This window comes from Marmota flaviventris, chromosome 9 (assembly GCF_047511675.1).
Source record: "Marmota flaviventris isolate mMarFla1 chromosome 9, mMarFla1.hap1, whole genome shotgun sequence".
NCBI lineage: Eukaryota > Metazoa > Chordata > Mammalia > Rodentia > Sciuridae > Marmota > Marmota flaviventris.
In genome coordinates, this window is record NC_092506.1 from 21,441,584 (window position 1) to 21,454,911 (window position 13,328).

At 50.7% G+C, this 13,328-nt stretch overlaps 1 long non-coding RNA gene across 1 annotated transcript; it reads right to left on the minus strand.

The window, feature by feature from the left end:
* Nucleotides 1–5,146: 5,146 nt before the first annotated feature.
* LOC139707104 (uncharacterized) lies at nucleotides 5,147–6,815 on the minus strand. The gene is made up of 2 exons (XR_011708664.1): nucleotides 6,610–6,815; nucleotides 5,147–6,455 (listed from the first exon to the last, which is right to left on the minus strand). It is a non-coding gene; the product is annotated as an uncharacterized lncRNA (long non-coding RNA).
* Between the last annotated feature and the right edge of the window lie 6,513 nt (nucleotides 6,816–13,328).

Below are 13,328 nucleotides of genomic sequence, written 5' to 3' on the forward strand. Positions count from 1 at the left end.
CAATAAACACTTAACCTCGGGCCACCCTCTTATAGGGGCAGGGGGACGCACAGGCTCCAAGTCCTGGCACTCGTGGTGCTTAAACTCCAGGGCAGGGACCAGGCCATGAACAGATAAAAGTACAAACTAATGTCGTTCATGATCACTGCTGTGGAAAAAATAATGGACTGAGGGAAGAGAGAGACCGAAGGCTCTTTTCTAGACCAAGTATTAAGAAGATACCTCCCTAAGGAGGTGGAATTTGAGCAGAGAACTAAAGAAAGGGATGGACATGAATATCTGGAGTCATGTGCTGTGTTGGAAGAACAGGTGCAAAGGCCCTGGGGCAGGAGCACAGCAAGGAAACCAGTCTGGCTGCAGCACAGGGAGCAAAGCAGCCAGTTGGTGAAGTCAGAGATGTAGCCAGGAGCAGGCCATGCCGGGCCTCTTGGTGCATAGCAAGGACTTAGATTTTATCCTAAGAGTGACGAGAGGCCACTGCATGGCTGTCAGCTGGGGAGTAAAGTGATTTTGTTTTTACAACAAAATTAGCTACCATTGGGCAGGAAAGAATTTGGGCGAGGAAGCCACTGCAGAACTCCACCAACGACCACTCTGAGGACGGTGAGGGACACGAGGGGCGTTGGCACGTGTGAAGACAGCTCATAGGGCTGGGGGATGGGCTGAGTGTGAGGCAGGTGAAAATTTTTTAAGAAGCCTCAAGGAACATCGCAAGGTCCTCGGCCTGAGAAACAGAGATGGTGGCACTACTTGGCCATCGGGGGAGCCCTGAGGGAGCAGTGGGAGCCTCAGCACAGCAGTGCCCAGCTGCCAGCATCTCTACCCGAGCGCGTTCTCCCCTGTGATGGGGACACTCTGCCCTGTGCCCAGCCCAGCTGTGGGAGCCTCTGTCAGACACTGGTACCTGGAAGCTGGTGTCTGTGCACCCCAACCCTCATGGGTGGGAGTGGGGAGGCGCTGGGTAACTCTGCCCGTGTGCCCTGCGTCACCACCTACTCGGCCCTTCCCAGCCTAGTGTCCCCAACTCCCCACCAACGGTTTCCTGAACCACACCCCCAAACTACTGCACCAGAATCCTGGCTCTGGATCGGGTCTGGGACCATCTAAAGTAAGATGGGGACACCAGAACCCCTCGGATCCCTTAGGCCCTGCTCTTCCCGTCTGTGGCTGACTCCCCCTTTGGCCACGTGTTCTCCCTGCCTCCCGCAGAGCAGCAGGAGCAAGGCCCAGACCATTCAGCCTGCCCTGGTTGACCCGGAGGAACCAGATGGAGTCCCATTAATCAACAAGATGGCCACTCAGGGCCGTTTTACCCGTGGCCTGCTAATAATCAATTGCCTTTTCTTTCCCGCCAGTCAGGGGGCCGCCCGTCCTGCTGCCTCGTCTTCAAAACCAACAGAGAACTGGAGGGACAGGATCTGGGAGGCTCCGGGGACCTGTGAAGGGCCTGGTCTCTCCCCGCCTTCTCCAGGCAGTTGAGCAAATGCCCTGAGACAGAAAGGCACACACTCCTAAGAGTGTCGACTCCACTTATGAAGCTCGGAGTCTACGAGAAACTAACCTGTCGTCAGAAGCCGGGGGGCAGGGAGACCTGACCGCCACGAGCCCGTCTCAGGAGGACGGTGCGTTTGCACAGTGACGTTCATGTGTCACAGATGATTCCGAGTTGCCACTTTTCGTCTTCCTTCTGTTGATGTGGACTCACTGTGAGGAGAGTCGTTAGGAAAAAGGAAAAAAATAAAAATAAAAAAACAAAAAGCAAAGCTGTAGAGAGACCCTTTGGTTTAAGCAAAGAATGCTTGGTACAGAAGGTGGCCCTGTCCCTGTCCTGGCCGCTGAAGCAGGGTGCCCCCTCTGCAGACAGAAAGAGCTCAGGTGCCCAGTGACGTCACAGCAGGAATGCTGGGAGCTGCCCCTGGCCTTGGTCTGCAGAGGGGCCCGGCCTAGACCCAGGCCCTGGTGGCCCTCTACCAGCTGAGACCCGGCGTGTTGTGGAGCCTCTCGGAGCTTGGTTTTCTCAGGAGCAGAGTGGGGACGACACCCCCGCTCACGGGGCGGCTGGGTGAGCAGCAGCTGGGCCCCAGCTGACCGGGCCTTCCGTCAACACCGCCCCCACTCCTCCAGGGGCTGCAGCTGAAGGCCACCTGGCAAATCCCCCGGACCCCTCAAAGGCCCCAGCAAAACCAGCTCAGTGGGCTAAGGGATTGCTGCTGGGAATGAAGGGTGACACCGTGGGGCGGGCTCTGGCCAGCCCTCTGCACCTCCTCCAGAGGCCCCTGCGCTACATCTGCCTCCCCGCCTCAGCATCCGGCACAGCCTGGCGCTCCGTGGGGTGCCGCAGTCCGGCTGCAGCAAAATAACCGGGGGGTGACGAATAACTTGTGTACGTTGATACAGCAGGAGAGGGAGCCGTTTATTGCAGGACAGGAGCAGTATTTATACATTCCACACAGCTTATCTAATTAGCATAAACTAGATACATCAGTCAACCAATAAGGAATCTCCACACTTAATGGCTCGCTTTTGTTACTTCTCAAACCACTCCCTCTGGCATTTTGCCAGGCACCATCCAGACTTGTTTACAGACTCTAACATTCCCCTGGCAAAATGCCAGGTGTTATTTTGACTTGTTTGCAGACTCTAACAGTGGGGGGACAGGCTGGGGCCAACCCCGCATCTGCCCCTTTTCCTTTGAGTAACCTGCTTCCCTGAGCCTCAGTATCCAGATCTGCAAAGCAGCTAATCCCCACTCTAAGGTGTTGTGAACCTGAGCTGATGCAAGAGACCTCTCGAGAGGCGGCCCGTGCCCGGCCCACTGCAGACACTCAGTACCGCCACCGTTATTATCTGCAGAATGAATTCACAGAAAAAAGAACTCCATCTGATTGACACGCACACATGACAACGGAGGCATGCCTCACCGTGGCGTGTGTCAAGATGTGGCCCAGCCATTTCCTAGAGTGGCAAACACTCCGTCCAGCCCTGACTCTGTGCGAGCATTGTTCTTGATGGGTCTTGGTCTGTACTTGGGATGTGCAGGTGAACAGATCACCTGACTCACCTGCCGCCCTCCCAGCAGGCACAGAACAAGGAGAGTGTGGTCACAAATGACACCAAGGGAGTCTCACAGCATCTGCCCCTGAATATGTATATATATATCATATATATATGTATACCATGTATAAAATATGTATTATATATACACACATATGACATCTATATACATATATACACACACATATATATGTACATACACACATGTATATATTTTTCTCCACTTTCCCCTGGAAAGAACCAAGTGACCAGGTTACCATCGTCGGTGATAGGCCACGTTGACATTATGGACTTGGCCACAGCAGGGGTCTGCACGGGGAAGGGCCCGCTCAGTGGCATTCTTGCAGAAGCTTAGAAAGCCCAGTCTCATCACGAGACAGTAATGGAGAAACCCGAACTGAGGGACAGGCTACAGGTAAGTGACCGGCACGCCCAAGGGTCAGGATGGTGGACGACACAGGGAAACGAGGAAGTGTCACAGCCCGTGGGAGACGGGAAACCAAGTGCAGCGTGGGGCCCTGACGTGGAGCTGGATGAAGTTCACAGTTCAAATGTCAGGGAGCCTCGAGGGGACACAAACTGACAAGGTCCAGGCAGAGGGTTCCCGGAAGACAGAAGGCGCACCCAGGAGGCGAGTGGTAACTAGGCGAAGAGGCTTCATGGAAGGACTCAAACCTGAGCCGCGTGTTTCTTCTTCTTGCATTTTTAAAGCCTGGGACCCACGGTCTCCCTCTCCCCAATCCCTGTCCTCTCAGCTCTAACCCAGGGGGAAGGAATGAGCTGACGGCTTGGCGGGAGCCTGATTTGGACCTGACATTTTCATCCGCTATTAATATAAATATTAGATGACATAAAGTCAGATGGCTTTCAGACAAAATATGTCATTTAAGTGGAATTGCCAAACTGGGAGGCAGCCCTGGGCTCAGGATTTTCTAAAACATAGTCCTCTTGTTCCTTGGGAGGAGGGGACCTTGGGGTCCCGGACATCTCTACCAGCGAAAGCCTTCTCCAAGGGTCGGACACAAAGCCAGTGCTGAGAGACGCTTCCTCGCACTGGAATGTGTGTGTGCACGCGCTTGTACAAGATTTCCGATTTCTAGAACTTATCTGAGAGTTGTTCCACGTCATTCCCGTTTTCCTTCACTGTCCCTCGACCCTCCATCCCAAGTGCTTCTCTTCCTCTCTCCACTGTGTCCATGTCCACGTCGTGTGCGTCAGGGTCCACCCGACCCGGCTTCTCCTCCTGACTTTCCCAGCCTTCTGTTTCGGGGCGTCTGAGGTGAGATGGTAACAGCTTTGGGGCCGGTGGGATCCATTCCTTCATGGACTCATGCGTCCATTGGAGACTATTCCCGAGGAACACTGAGGCCCAAGACAAGCTCTCCTTTATGGAGCTGATATATTAGGGCTCGGGGAGAAGGTAGTTGGTGAACAAGGGAAGAAGACGCAGAGAATAGCGACATTGATGGAACTGAGTCAGATGATGTCACTGGACCTAGAGGCTACTTTAGTTGGGGGGTCAGGATGATATTTAAGTTCACACCTAAACAAGAGAGGTCAGCCCTGTGAATACGGGGGACAGGAGGAGAGGGTTTCAGGCAAATGGAACTTGAGCTAATGCAAGATGAAACTTGTCACCCCTTGAAAATGGTGTGTCTAGGTCCCTTGAGTGGGCCCAGCTTGAGCCCCGATCCTCAGGGCCTGGAAGGGCCCAGGGATCAACACAGGAACATACTGCATAGTCCTAAACACAGAAGAAATAGATCCTAAACTTATGTTTCAACAGATATTTTGGCTGCTGCTCTGTGGTGAAGGGACTGGGATGGTGGAAACAGATCCCAGGCTTAGAAGCAGGGAAACCAACCTCGGAGGGTGTTGCAGTGAACCTAGTCAAGATGGCGGCTCCTGGGCTAGGTGGTAAGGACGAAAGCAATGAATTTATTTGCTTTGGAAGAAAAGCTGATGAAAAACAGAAAGAATCAAGATTGCTCCTGGGTCTTTGCCAATGATGTGTGATGGTTCCAGTCATTGAAATAAGGACCCCAAGACAGGAAGAGAACGGGCAGGAAATGAAGAATTCCATTTAGACATGTTAAGTTTGGAAGGTTTATTAGTGAATTGACTGAAGCCCTCAGCTCATATTTTATATGTCTCACCAGACGAGGGAGTTTGAGGCCCCAGACTTTCCTTTCCTTTTCAATTTCTTGTTAAGCAGGAATAAAGAGAAGGATAACTGAATAAAATGGCCTTTGTAAAACCCTCTTATGTGCAGAGGTTTGGTGGCAGAACCACATCCTCCCAGGCAGGCAGAAGTAGCCAATCAATCACCATGTCACACCACACAATTGTTCAGGGAGCAAACTAATTAAAAATTTAATCCCATGATTTTTATCTTAATCTTTTTTCCCATTAGTTTTGATCAATGCCCACAAATACAATTTAGCAGAACTTTTCATGTAGATAGATGACTGAGTGGGGTACCTAATGAGTCTGTTTGTTATGAACCCATTGATAACTGAAATTTATATGCTAATTACTGAAAACCACTGATGAATTTTTAAAGCATTTTATTAAACAAGAAAGCTATGTTCCCATTATCAAATGAAATCCCTTGCCACCTTCTGCTCTCCAATTGTTCAAGCCTGTTACTCTTGACTTTCAGTGGTTTAGTTGCTGTGTAGTAAACTTGGGAAAAGTCTTCCAGTTTTACCCGGCACTGTAACTTGGGCAATAGTGAGAGTTGTACAGATTCCATGAATTCCTCAGCTACCTGGGGACTCTGATGCACTCTGTCCCCCTGTCCCCTACCCACCCCACAAAATTCAGGTTAGAAACAATATATAACAACTAAGCAGAGCAGGATGTGGCCACCTCTGAGGGAGAGCGAGCTTTGCAGCCTGGTCCAATGCCACGGTGAAGGAGGCTGTGGTCTTGCTCATTAGGTCTGCCCTCAGGAGGTACTCGTTTGGTGACCATCTTTCCTAAGGACTGTGGCAAAATCTCTCTTACTTTCAAGTCCCACAGTGTCTATTTGCACGTCAACATCGGTGGTAAGCTCCTTCAAGGGAGAGTCCATTTAAAAAATAAAGGTCAAAGGCTCTGGTCTCCTGTGACCTTCTCAGCCCCTTTAATAGGGCTATTTGCCTTGGCTTTTCACTGCCATCTCAATAAAAGGAGGTGAAGAATGGGGTCTGCCACCCATGAAAACTACCCAAATGAGGCTCTTCATCCTAGACGTGGCCTCAGAAGCCAGAAGGTTTACCAGAAGCACAGGGGTCAGTGGATGGTAAAAACAGTTTAATGGTTAAAACTAAAGGGACCGGTATGTGGTTAGGTACCAGGAATCCCAGAGACTGGGGAGGCCGAGGCAGGAGGATTGCAAGTTGGAGATCAGCGAGATTCTGTCTCAAAATGAAAGGAAAGGAAGAGGGCTGTGGATGTCGCCCAGGGGCCCGGTGTTGGCCGCAGTATGGCCAACAAAACCCGAAAGGGTTTCCGAGCGCCCCCCACCCCGTGCGCGCTCCACGCGCCCACGAAGCCCAGGGTACTGCGCACCGTCTGCCCACGCGCGCCCCGTCGGCCACCATCGAGCCCCACGACGGCGCGGGGTGGCTTTTCATCACGAGCCTAGTGGACGCGCCTCCGCCACCCCGGCTCCATCCCTCCTGACCTCGTGGGTCCCTCCACGCGGGACAAGCCGCGGGCCGCTGAGCCTCGGGGCCGAGGCGGCTGCCCTGGAGACCAGGCAAGAAGAGAGGAGACCGGCGAAGCCAGCCAGACCACCTCAAGTTCCCAGCCTCTGAGGGGCTCCAGAGCACCGGAGAGGAAGTGACGTATCCCGCACAGGAAACGGAAGTCGGGCGCGGGTTCGGGCCGCCGCCATGCTGTGTGTGGCAGGAGGGCATTCGGAACCCTCGGGCTCTGACCTTCCTCTGCTCCCCGCTTTCCTTAGCGCCATGCTTCCTCCTCCCGCTCATGAACCCAGCAGGTACTGTGGCCTCGCTGCCATAGCCCAGAAAACATGGTGCACCGCCGTTCAGGTTTCGCGGTGGTGGAGGCCGACGGACTCACCCCAGGAGGGGGCGGAAGGACTCGGCTGGAGGCCTGGGGACGGCGGGCACGTGGGCTCAGCCGTGGAGGCCTCCAGGGAGCTTGTTGGCCGCGGTCCCTTGAGCTAGGGCCACACTGGAGAGCAGGGGAGGAAGGGGAGGAGGGAGAGTTGCAGGTGTATGGTGACCCCCCCCCCCCCCAGGCATCTGCACCTGTAGCCAGGAGGGCGCTGGGGTGACATACCAAAGGGAAAGCAGGAGGCCGCTGTGGATGCAGTTTGGTTTTAGGCATGTTACGCCCGTGGAACTTTCTAGTGGAGAAGTTCAGCAGGCCAGCCCAGGTGCCTATTCGGACCTCCTAGTGGAGAGGCCCGAGCTGGAGGCCCGGACTGAAAGGAAAGTGACCGCAGCACTCGGAGGGACCAAGAGATCTTTATTGCAGCAGTGAGAAAGAGGAGAAGAGAGAGAGTGAGCAGGGAAAAAGAGAGAGAGAGCAAAGTGAGAGAGAAAGAAAGCCAGAGAAGAAAAAGCAAGAGAGCAAGAGGGGTCCCTGGCAGGAGAGAGTTTTTATAGCCAAGATCTAATGGGTCTGCAAGCTGCCTTGTTGGTGTGCAGTGATTGGATCACACAGCAGTTGCTAAGGGTGTCATCTTCTGCCTTCAGGCCCACCGGGCAGGGGTCAGATGTGGGTTTCCTTTGCACCAGACAGGTGGGGGTCGAGTGTTCAGCCTTGAGTGGGGTTGAGCGTTCAGACTTGACGCAAACAGGTGATAAAGGACCAGGCAGAGGGGGAATTTGAGTGCATGGGTTATCCTGCAGCTAACATTCGTTCAGCCTGCCCTGCACCTAACACAAACCTCCTAGTGGAGAGACCTGAGCCAGAGGCCCGTGCCTTCCTTCGTGCTCCTGGATGGAGCAGGAGCCTGGGAGAGATCGCCTGGGGCAGAGAATGGCTGTGGGAAAGGGCAGGACCGCCCAGGAGCTTGTCTGCTTCTAAGGAAGAGGAGGAGCAGGCAGCCTCCTGAGAAAAAACTGGAGAAAGTGACAGGCTGGGCGGGCTTCAAGGAGGGGCAGTCACCTGGGTCATTTTGTCTAGAAATCAGTCGAGAGACTGAGAAATACCACGACTAGACAGACGTTGCCGTTAACCAGAGCTGAGTGGAATGGGGAGAAGGCGGCATGAAATGAGGTGAGGAAATGGAGAGATGGACACAAAAAATCCTTCCAAGAAGTTGCCAGTGAAGAAATGAGATAGTGGGAGGAAGCGTGGATACTTTATTTATTTATTTTTAATTACAGTCATGTGCTGTTCGGTGACAATACATTGTGTCCTTAGGCAATTTCATCATTATGCAAACATCATAGCGAGCATTTACAAAATCCTGAGTGGCATTAAAGATGCGTTCTGGCAAATGAGTTTCCTCCACAATAAGCTTATGTCGAGTTTCCAGAAGTTCCTCAGCTTCTCCCCATCAGCACTTGCAGACTGCACGCTCACTTTCACATTGTGGAATGAATAATGAGTCCTCCATCACTGAACCACCCAGAGCCAACAGTGAACCCAACGTCAAAGTTAGGTCCCACTCTTTCTTTGAACATTGCAAACAAACTTTTTGTTTAGTCCGGATCGCCATGGAGCTCAGACGGTGTGTTTTTGTGGATGTCCTTGCATTCGGGTCATTGGGAGTTTCTCCAGATCTGACGCAGGCCCTTCTTGAATCGTTGCGAATTTCATTCCCTTTGAGATGGAGGATCCTTCAGCAGCTTCTGTCCGCCAGGCTGTAGCTGTGGTGGACGAGACCCGCCCGACTAGTGAGCAGTGACCATCCCTGGTTTTCCACCTTGGATTTTATACCTTCCTGTCCCAGGATGGCTCCCTGAGGTCAGCTTGTTCCAGTATCGATGAGGTGGAGCCAGGGGTTTGTAATGTTGATCATCCCAGGGCCAAATCGACCTCTGTCCAAGAGTAGCCTGTGGGGTTGGATTTTAAGAAGCCAGAGTGGGATAGGATGGAGGCAAAGCACAGGTGGAGGGGCTGACCTCAGGCAGTAACCCTGGGAAGGAAGGTAAGAGACCTGTGTGGTTGAGTAGGTTGTGCGTTTTACAAGTCCAGGAGGCACTGTTGAGTTCAGTGTCGCCCTGATTTTGAAGAGTAACCACAGCTAGTTCCTGGAAGATGGTAGTAAAGAGCCTGGAGGATAAGGCCCCTTTTTGAGTCACATAAAATGGCTGTAGCCGCTATGGGTGGAGTTTGGTGCTGGAGGCCGAGGTCCTTCCTGCCTTGTGGTGTGATCTACCTGGGAGAGGAGATCGCTGAGGGAGGAGGAGGACGACTGGGGCTTTGATAACTGTGGGAAAGACGTGCATGGCTGTTGGAGTTGGGGGAGAAGGCAGAGGAGAACGGATGTTAGCCACTGAGGTCCCTAGATCATGACTCCTCAGTGAGCTTAGGATGTCTTAAAACCAAGGTCCAAGAGAGAGCCTTGTTCACGGTAGGGGTCAGGAGGGAGCAGATAACTGCGCCCTGTGAATGACCAGGGAAGAGCCAGTGCTGCCCTTGGGTCTGGCACCCACGCGCCCTCTTGGTTTCCCAGGTTCTGTTGTCACCCTACTTGTCTCTTTTAAAATGCTTCCTCCCCTGGGAATCCAGTGAGTTCTGATCACGGAGTCCTCAGTCACTAGTTATGATTCCACAAATCTCAGTGAGTTCTGAGGGAGACCAAGGGGCTCAGCGTTTCCTGGGCTCACCTAAGACTGACACATGGAGGCCTGGAATCTCACCTGTGCCGCCTTCTCCAGGTGCTCCTGCTGCGCTGTTAACTCTGGGAATGGTCGGTGCAGACACCTGGGACACCATGAACTGAGACAGAAGTGTCTGTGGGCGGTGGGCGGAGTCACCAGTGTTCATGTCACCTCATTTTCTAGGAAACTGAGCTTTTTGCCTCTCGTACCTGGGCAGGCAGATCGGGATGGACTGAGCCTGTGGATCACCTTCTCTCCTCCTGCGGACTTTTCTACATTTCTTTTGAAGGGCATCGGGATGCCGATCCTGTTTCACGGGGAAATGTCTTTAATTGAAAGTGAAGCCAGGGGCCACCTTTTAAGAATGCCGGGGGGCGGGGTGGGGACGGGGAGTGAGTGGTGCTGAGCATGCACAAGGCCCTGGGTCCAACCCCAGCACCCCCTCCCCAGATATGCTTCCAGGAAGGTAGACTGGATTCACTGCACCCCCTTTTCCCCACAAAGTCTGACTGAGAGCCCTGGAGAGGATACATAAGACCAGCTGAAGACAGAGAAGTGCAGGGCAAGGAAGCCTACTTCTCTAGCTGAAGGACCAGGACAGGGGCAACTCTCAAAGCAGCTTGTCATCACCGACCCCCCGCCTCCAGCCAAAGGCCACACACAAAATGACAAAACCAGTGAGCCCCATCCCTGCTGATGGCTATCTCCACGTTTGTAGAAGAAATATTTAAGACGATTAGAAATGGAAGAAAGAAAAGGGACATAAAGGATAATGTGTCCTCACTCAGGCTAGTAAGATAATGACACTAGCATGTGATATCAGTGTGTGTGTGTGTGTGTGTGTGTGTGTGTGTAAAATACCTAGAGCATCACTAAGGAAGGTATACAGAGAGGCACTCAAAAGCACTGTAGGTAGGGAATTCTAAGGGGGAAAAAATGTTCAGGAATCTCACAGGCAAACGAGAACAAAACCAGGAGTGAGAAATCAGAAAATACAAACTGTCAGGATAAGCCCTCGAATATGGATGATTTCATTAAGTGTAAATGGCCTAAATACACAAACACAGATTGGCAGAGTTGGTGAGAAAACCTGACCCTACTACGTGCTGTCTACAAGAAACTTTAAACAGATCTATGTTGGCAACTAAAAGGGTGGGCAAAGACATTATGTAAACAATCAAAGGAGCCATATTCACATCAGATGAGTAAAGTTTAAGGCAAATAAAATTCCCAGAAGTGGAGAAGGACACTATGAAATGTTAAGAGTCAACCCAACAAGGAGACGGCGCTCCTAGATGTGTAGCCACCAACAACAGCTGCAGGATACAGGAAGCAGAGAACTGATAAACCAGAAGGAGAAATGGGCAAAACCCACTCTTAACAATTGACCGGTCGAGTAGACAGAATCAGCGAGGATGTCGAGGCACTCACAACGCCATCAGCCAACAGGATCCCATCAGCATTTATAGAACACACCACCTGCTGGCCCAGTGTGCACTCTTTTTAAGTGTCCTTGGGACAAGTACCGAAATAGACCATCCCACGGGGTTTAGCACAGACCTCCTCAAATTGGACATAGTTAAGATCATCCAGCGTGCTCTCTGACTACACTGAAATCCACCCAGGGGTCAGTAACAGGAAGACGGCTGCAAACTCTCTAAATACCTTGGAACCAAGCAACGTGAACAGTCCGCAGGCCAAAGAGGAAGTCTCCAGGGAAACAAGGCCACAGTGAACTTACTGAGAGAGAAAGGACGTCCCAGAGTCTGTGACACAGAGCTAGACAGCGTGAGGAAATGTAGAGCCTTGTGCATTAGGGAAAAAAAAGGGGGTGGCTTGGCCATAGCTCAGTGATGGGACACTTGCCTCGCATGAAAAGGCCCTGGGTTCAGTCCCCTGCGCTGCAAAAATCAGTAATGAATCAAGGAACTCTAAATAAAGTCCTAGGTTCTACCTCAAGAACCTAGAAAAAGATGCAAACAAACCCATCGCAAGCACAAGGAAAGAAATAATAAAGAACATCAATGAAATCAAGGATATGGACAACTGAGACAGGTGGTTCTTTAAAAAGTTCCGTTTTTTTATTTTTTGACAAATCTCTGCAAGACTGGCAAGAAAAAGAAACAGATTACCAATAGCAGAAATGAAACAGGATCTTGCTCCAGATGCTCCAAAGCCAAAGACATCCTCAGGTAACGCTGCAGACAGCTGTGCACAGTGTGAACTGATAATACAAATGGCCACGTGACTTCTATGAAAATGGAATTTGTAATTTAAAGTCTTCTAAAAAGGAGCTCTCTAAGCGACAGTTTCACAGGCGAATTCGAACAGACCTTGGAGAGTTATTTTCTATACAGTCTTTTGTAGAAAGGGGAGTAAAGACTTCTCGATTCGTCTAATGAACCTAATATGTCTCTACTACAAAGACCAAAATACACACAAAAAGAAAAAGACCAACGTGCCCCATGAATACAGGTTCACAAAACACCAACATGTTAGCCACATTTGAAAAGAATTATAGCCCGTGACCAAGGGGGGCTTATTGCAGGGCTGCAAGTCTGGTTCGATATCGTCAAAGTCAACACAGTCCAACACTTAACAGGCCAAGGAAGAAGAATCCCCTGATCCCATCCGTGGATGTTGGAAAATGACAAGGTTCTGCATCCTCCATGATAGAAAAAAAAGTAGAAATAGGACAACTGCAACCTTTAAAAAGAGCATCTCCAAACACCTGCAGCCAATAAAAACACCTGATGTTGAAAGAGGAGTCCTTTCTCCCTACGGTCAGAAAGTGGCCAGGCTCTGCTTAGGCGCCACTGTCATCCAACACGGCTCTGGGGCTTCTGGCCACGTGAGGAGGCAGGAGGGGAATGAGAGACACTCGTCAAGGGGAAAAAGAAATAAGATGGTCTCTGTTTTCAAATAATGTGATTTCTACACAGAGAACCCCAATGAACCTAAAAAGAAAAAAAACAGAACTAACGTGAGTTTGGAAAGATCAAAGGACACAAGATGAATAGATGAAAACCCACTGGATTTTTATTCCTAGCTACAGGCACATGAAGATTCAAGTAGAAAATACCACACCACATTTAACGGCTAAAAAATGTGAAGTGTTTAAGTAGAAATTTCACAAAATCTGGAGGATTTGTATGTAGAAAACTACAAAATGCTGATTAAAAATATCAAAATCTAAACAAAGAAGGGTGTAGCTCAGTGGGAGAGCACTTGCCTAACGTGCACAAGGTCACAGGTTCAGTCCCCAGTACTGCAAAGCAAACAGAAAACCAAAAAAAAAAAAAAAGCAAAAAAAAAAAACACCAACCAACAAATAGAGCAGCAGCATACGCTCATGAATTGAAAGATTCAGCATAGTAAAGATAGTTCTGCCCCAAATTGATTTGCATGCTTCGTGCAATTCTTATCAAAATCACAGACACATTTTTACATATAGGAATAGTTATTCTAAAAATTATATGACTA